We start from the raw sequence: 6,239 nt of genomic DNA, 5'->3' as shown, positions 1-6,239 counted from the left end.
TGCTTCTCCCTCTGCCTGTGTCTCTGCCTCTCTCTCTCTCTCTGTGTGTGACTATCATAAATAAATAAAAATTAAAAAAAAATAATTAAAAAAAAATGAAACCTCAAAGCAACCCCCTCATCAATCAGCGCCACTGGGTTTTTTTTTTTTTTTTAAAGATTTATTTATTTATTCATGATAGACACATAGAGAGAGAGGTGGAGACACAGGCAGAGGGAGAAGCAGGCTCCATGCAGGGAGCCCGACGTGGGACTCGATCCCGCGGCTCCAGGATCGCGCCCTGGGCCGAAGGCAGGTGCTAAACCGTTTAGCCACCCAGGGATCCCCCAGCGCCACTGGGTTTATTCAATTTTATGTGTATGTATTTGGGAGCAGGGGCAGTATGGTGTGTACTTCCAATAATTACTTTTTAAAGATCCATTCTTTTTTTTTTTAATTTTTTTTATTTATGATAGTCACACAGAGAGAGAGAGAGAGGCAGAGACACAGGCAGAGGGAGAAGCAGGCTCCGCGCACCGGGAGCCCGACGTGGGATTCGATCCCGGGTCTCCAGGATCACGCCCTGGGCCAAAGGCAGGCGCTAAACCGCTGCGCCACCCAGGGATCCCTAAAGATCCATTCTTTTTAAAATTTGGTTTGGGAGCATCTGGGTGGCTCAGCGGTTGAGAGTCTTTCTTTGGCTCAGGTCTGGATACCAGGGTCGTGGGATGGAGTCCCGCATCAGGCTCCCCAGAAGAAGCTTGCTTCTCCCTCTGCCTATGTCTCTGCCGCTCTGTCTCTCATGAATAAATAAATTAAATCTTTAAAAATAAATACAATTTGGTTTGGGTAACCAAGTCATGCCTAATGCATTTATGCATCTAAAAAAAATTTAATTGGTACAGATAAAGCACAAGTGACCCTCGACCTCCCTTTGACATTCTAGTGTATAAACCTTCCTGACATTGGATGCATTTAGATACCTAAATATAAATGTGTGGAAAGAACATTTTGTAGTTCAAAAAAAAAAAAAAATAAAAGGGGACACCTGGGTGGCTCAGCAGTTGAGCATCTGCCTTTGGCTCTGGACGTGATCCCAGAGTCCTGGGATTGAGTCCCACATCCGGCTTCCTGCATGGAGCCTGCTTCTGTCTCTGCCTGTGTCTCTGCCTCTCCTCCGTCTCTCATGAATAAATGAAGTCTTTAAAAAAAGAAAAGAGATCATATTGAATATATTTCCCCCAATTTTTATCCTAAAAAATCTGTAGACATATGGAAAAGTTGAAAGAACTATATCAGGAACACCCACACATACACTTACCACCTAGCTTCTCCAATTTTTAACATTTTGCTTTATTTATCAGACACTTATTATCCATCAACTATCTTATCTCTTGATATGTTTCAAGTAAATTACAGACCGCCCTGCCCCTCACCCTGAAACACTTCACATACACATTAGAATTCAAAAATTTTTTTAAGATTTTATTTACTCAGAGTGAGTATTTATTCACTCAGAGTGAGAGAGAGAGTGTGCACATGAGCAGGGGCAGAGGGAGAGGGAGAAGCAGACTTCCCGCTGAGCAGGGAGCCCAATGTGGGGCTCCATTCCAGGACTCTGGGATCATGACCTGGGCCGAAGGCAGACGCTGAACTGACTGAGCCATCCAGGCACCCCTAGAGTTCAATATTTTTTAAGTCAAACTTGCACACTGTCAAATGTATTTTTGCATTTTTCCAACATCCTGCTTTCTATATCCTACATCCTATCCTTCTGCTTAATAACATCCTCCCTAAGCTCATGTCTGCCCTTCCTTTTTTTAACGCAGGCACAACCTCGTTGCATAGAGGTACCCCCATCAACACCCACCCCATATCCCCCTTTAATGGACGTTTAGGTCGTTTCAAGATGTTCACCCAGATGACGCGCGCATCCCCTCCCGTGTTGCAATGACCTTCCTCGCTCTTGCCTCTTGGGGTTCTTGCACGCATTGCTCTCTCCGAGAGCTACCGAGGAAGGACATTGTTTGAACAAAGAGATAGGCCCCTTCTAAATTCGAACAGATCTCGCTAACGTGTCCCCAGGTTTCCGGGAAATCCCAGGAACAGCGCACATTCCGCACACCTTTGTCAGCACGGGACAGTACCGGTCATTCGCTCTGCAGCCCGCCGGACAGGTAGGGAAGGAACAGGTAGGCAAGGCAGCTGGAACCGAGAGGGCAAGTGCAGCCTGCACAGGCGGGGACACGGGGCGCGGAGAGCGCGGAGCCCGGAGGCGCCCTCATTAACTAACCCTCTCTCTCATTAGCGCGCGGGCTCGGGGGCACCCCGACTCCCCCAGCCACCCCGCGACCCCGCGACCCCCCGGGAGACACGGCGGGGCCGCCGCAGGGGCGTGTCCTCCACAGGACCCGCCCCCTCTGCGTGCGCACGTCGGGCCGCCCCCGCGCCGCCCGCAGGGCTGCGGCGGCCGCGGCGCTTTGCGGAGTCGCTGACGGACGCGCGGACGCGGTGACTGACGGCCGGCCGAGCGGATCCGAGGCCGGTGAGTGGTCTGCGCCCTCCCAGGCGCTCCTCCGGGCTCCGCGGCGCGTCCGGACGGCCCGGAGCTGAGCCGGGCGGGCGGCGGCGGGACGCTGCGACCCGGGCGCCGGCCTGAGGGAGAGCCGGCGGGCCGGGACGGGGGGCGGCCGGAAACGGGGTGAGCGGGGAGGGCGCCGCGCTGAGGCTCCCTGCTCGCTCCCGGCCGCCGGGGCGGGCGGGTGAGGCCCGAGCGGCCCGTCCGCCTTGGGCTCCGTTGGGCCCGGCCCCTCGCGGCGTCACGAGTGCGCTGGGCTGGGTGACCCCGGGGGCGTCGCGTGCCGACTCGGCGTGCCCCGCGGGGGCTGCGGCCTCCGACCCCCGCGGGGACCCCGGCCTGTCCCGGGCGCCCGGGGGTCCGAGCCCCGCGTGGTGGCGGCTGCGGGCTCCGCGCTTCCTCCTGACTCACCTCAGTAGGAAGGGCGTTTTGAGTCACTGTGGTGACTTCACGAGTGACCCGCCGCCGCCGGGAAGGAGGGACGGACGGTTGGTCCGGGCGGGGACTTCACCAGTCACTTCGTCGGCCCGCTGCCGTAGTGTATTAATTGCCAGGGGTTGCCAGGACGGCCTTGTACAAGGCCTGCCTGTGTCGTGCTGTGAAGTGGATTCTGACGAACCGCTTGTTGTGGCCTGTGGCAGTTCATGTTCATGGCCTTGAGCCTGACCAGATGGTGTGGGATTGGGAAAACAAACACAACAAACACACACCGTGTAGCGCTGTGCAGTTCCGCTGTCAGCCCCCGCCAGAATCCGGCGAGGTGATCGGTTTTTCACTTAGAAAATGGAATTAGGGCCGCCCTGGGTGGGGGGGGGGGGGGGGGGCTCAGTGTGTCTGCCTTAAGTTCCAGGCGTGACCTGGGGTCTCGGGATCGAGTCCCACGTCAGGCTCCCTGCATGGAGCCTGCTTGTATCTCTGCTTGTGTCTCTGCCTCTCTCTCTCTGTCTCTCATGCATAAATAAATAAAATCTTTAAAAAAAAATGGAATTAATGATGAGGCTTGGGTGAAATGACTTCACCTGCATCCCACAACTGGGAAGAGGCCACAGATGGTCTTTTTTTTTTTTTTTTTTAAAGATTTTATTTATTTATTCATGAGAGACACAGAGAAAGAGAGAGAGAGAGAGAGGCAGAGACACAGGCAGAGGGAGAAGCAGGCCCCACGCAGGGAGCCCGATGTGGGACTCTAAACCAGGACTCCAGGATCACACCCTCGGCCAAAGGCAGGCGCCAAACTGCTGAGCCACCCAGGGATCCCCAAGGCCACAGATGGCCTTGATCCTGGTCGTCTGCCTGCAGATCTGTGATCTTTCCCAAACAATGTCGTAGAGATTGAAAATGGATTATGTCATTTAAACTCTCTTCCCTGGGATCCCTACTCTAGAAATGACAATACCAAACGTGAAAATGAGTTACAGAAAGTATTTATTGCCTTTAGGTTACCCCTTATCGAGTGTTGAAATGCAAAATTGGACAGCTGGGGCCTTTGAGCTACCTTGATTTTTTTGTTTGTTTCCTTCCTTTTAATTTGTTTCTAAGATTTTATTAATTTATTCATTCATGGGAGACAGAGAGAGAGAGGTAGACACTGGCAGAGGGAGAAGCAGACTCCCTGCAGGGAGCCCAATGTGGGACTCGATACCAGGACCCCAGAATCACGCCCTGGGCCAAAGGCAAGCGCTAAACCACTGAGCCACCCAGGCTGCCCTGGTTTCCTTTTAATAGGTGATTCTCTTGATAAGACAGTTGAGCTCTGCATCAGTATTGCACCAAAACTATAATATCACTTCTTCAGGAGAGAGATATTTTTGAAAATTGGAATTGTGGGGTACCTGGGTGAGACATTCGATTAAGTGTCTGCCTTTACTTCAGGTCATGATACCCGGATCCTGGGGATCCAGCCTCACTTCAGGCTTCCTGCTCAGTTGGGGCTCTGATTCTTTCTCGGCCCCTCCCCCTATTCATGCTCCGTGGCTCCCTCTCTCAAATAAAATCTTAAAAAAAAAAAGGAAAAAAAAAAAAAGGAAAAAGAAAATTGGAATTGTGTATTTATTGTAAAGTTGAGAATTCAGCTTAACGCCATGGAGACAAAAGAGATGAAAAATTTGAACTGTAAATTACCTCCTGGTATGTTATTGGCCATAATTAACTAAAAAGTTATAAATAAATATTTAGAGCAATCTTGTTTTCTTATAGTAATCAGTGAGAGAATTAAAAGCTCTGGATTACATCTTTTGTGTTCAACAGAGTGAGTTATGTGCTTTTTAACTAAATTGATTATCTAATTCGGTTTGTGCAAAAACAGGATGAAATGTTGTCATTTCACTGTGTGTTGACATCACACTCCCAGTTAGATGGGGTTACTAAGGAGTGTTTCCAAGGCCCCTCTAAATCCCACACTCTCACCAGTGTTTTGGCTTACGTACTATATTTAAATTTTGTTGTTTGAATGATTTCTCAGGATATTTTTGCAGTACTGAGAAGCAGTACCATTACTGATTAATTTTGGGGAGGAAGGGAGGGGCAGAGAGAAAACTATAAGGGAGGGGAATCTTGGAACAGTTACTGTAACTGCTTATAAGAATGTCTTTTTTTTTTTTTTTTTTTAATACTGGAAGAGATTTCACTCTGGGGACCACTCAGGTGCTCTGTAATGTTCACTGTATGGTTTACTTCTCTACATTGACTCTCTTTATTTACCATAATATGTTATTTCCCATTGTATTACATATTTAAAAAAAAATATTTTATTTATTTATTAATGAGAGACACAGAGAGAGAGGCAGAGACACAGGCAGAGGGAGAAGCAGGCTCCATGCAGGGAGCCGGACGTGGGACTCCATCCCGGGTCTCCAAGATCAGGCCCTGGGCTGAAGGTGGCGCAAAACTGCTGAGCCCCCCTGGGCCTTCCTGTATTACACATTTTTTTTTTTTTTAAGATTTTATTTATTTATTAGAGACAGAGAGATAGACAGGCAGAGGGAGAAGCAGGCTCCACGCAGGGAGCCTGACGTGGGACTCGATCCCGCGCCTCCAGGATCACGCCCTGGGCTGAAGGCAGGCGCTAAACCACTGAGCCACCCAGGGATCCCCTGTATTATACATTTTTTTTTATTTTTATTTTTAAAGATTTTATTTATTTATTCATGAGAGAGAGAGAGAGAGAGAGAGAGAGGCAGAGACAGACGCAGGCTCCATGCACCGGGAGCCCGATGTGGGATTCGATCCCGGGTCTCCAGGATCGTGCCCTGGGCCAAAGGCAGGCGCTAAACCGCTGCGCCACCCAGGGATCCCCTGTATTATACATTTTAAAGCCAACTAATGAAGACAGCGGAGTCCCTCAGAAATTTCATTTTTATTTTTAATTTTTTAAGATTTTTTTATTCATTAAAAAAAAGATTCTTTTATTAATTTGAGAGAGCACAAGCAGTGGGAAAGGCAGAGGGAGAAGCAGAAGCAGACTCCCTGCTGGGGAGCCAGAAGCCTGACATGGGGCTCCATCCCAGGACCTGGAGATCATGACTTGAACCAGACACACTACCGTCTGAGCTACCAAGGCACCCCAGAAATTTCGTTTTTAATTTTTTTTAACTTAAACGATTTTATTTGACAAAGGGCACTAGCACAAATAGGCAGAAGGAGAGGGAGAAGCAGGCATTCTGCGGAGCAGAGATCCCGATGT

At 49.8% G+C, this 6,239-nt stretch overlaps 1 protein-coding gene and 1 long non-coding RNA gene across 12 annotated transcripts in view; one reads left to right on the top strand and one right to left on the bottom strand.

The window, feature by feature from the left end:
• Nucleotides 1-1,443: 1,443 nt before the first annotated feature.
• Nucleotides 1,444-2,241, bottom strand: LOC140598100 (uncharacterized). The gene is made up of 2 exons (XR_012000229.1): nucleotides 2,105-2,241; nucleotides 1,444-1,656 (listed from the first exon to the last, which is right to left on the bottom strand). It is a non-coding gene; the product is annotated as an uncharacterized lncRNA (long non-coding RNA).
• HMOX2 (heme oxygenase 2) overlaps nucleotides 1,973-6,239 on the top strand; it is a 31,623-nt gene continuing 27,356 nt past the window's right edge. For 5 of the 11 annotated variants that reach the window (XM_072751440.1, XM_072751432.1, XM_072751435.1 and 2 more), the window contains exon 1: nucleotides 2,420-2,524. The gene's annotated coding sequence lies outside the window, so the exon portion shown is untranslated. Of the gene's footprint in view, nucleotides 2,157-2,394; nucleotides 2,525-6,239 lie in introns of those variants that run through there. The other 6 variants (XM_072751442.1, XM_026003024.2, XM_072751429.1 and 3 more) reach the window with 6 other exon arrangements.

The sequence above is a fragment of the Vulpes vulpes genome, chromosome 3 (assembly GCF_048418805.1).
Source record: "Vulpes vulpes isolate BD-2025 chromosome 3, VulVul3, whole genome shotgun sequence".
Classification (NCBI taxonomy): domain Eukaryota; kingdom Metazoa; phylum Chordata; class Mammalia; order Carnivora; family Canidae; genus Vulpes; species Vulpes vulpes.
This window is presented reverse-complemented; position numbering and strand designations above follow the sequence as displayed.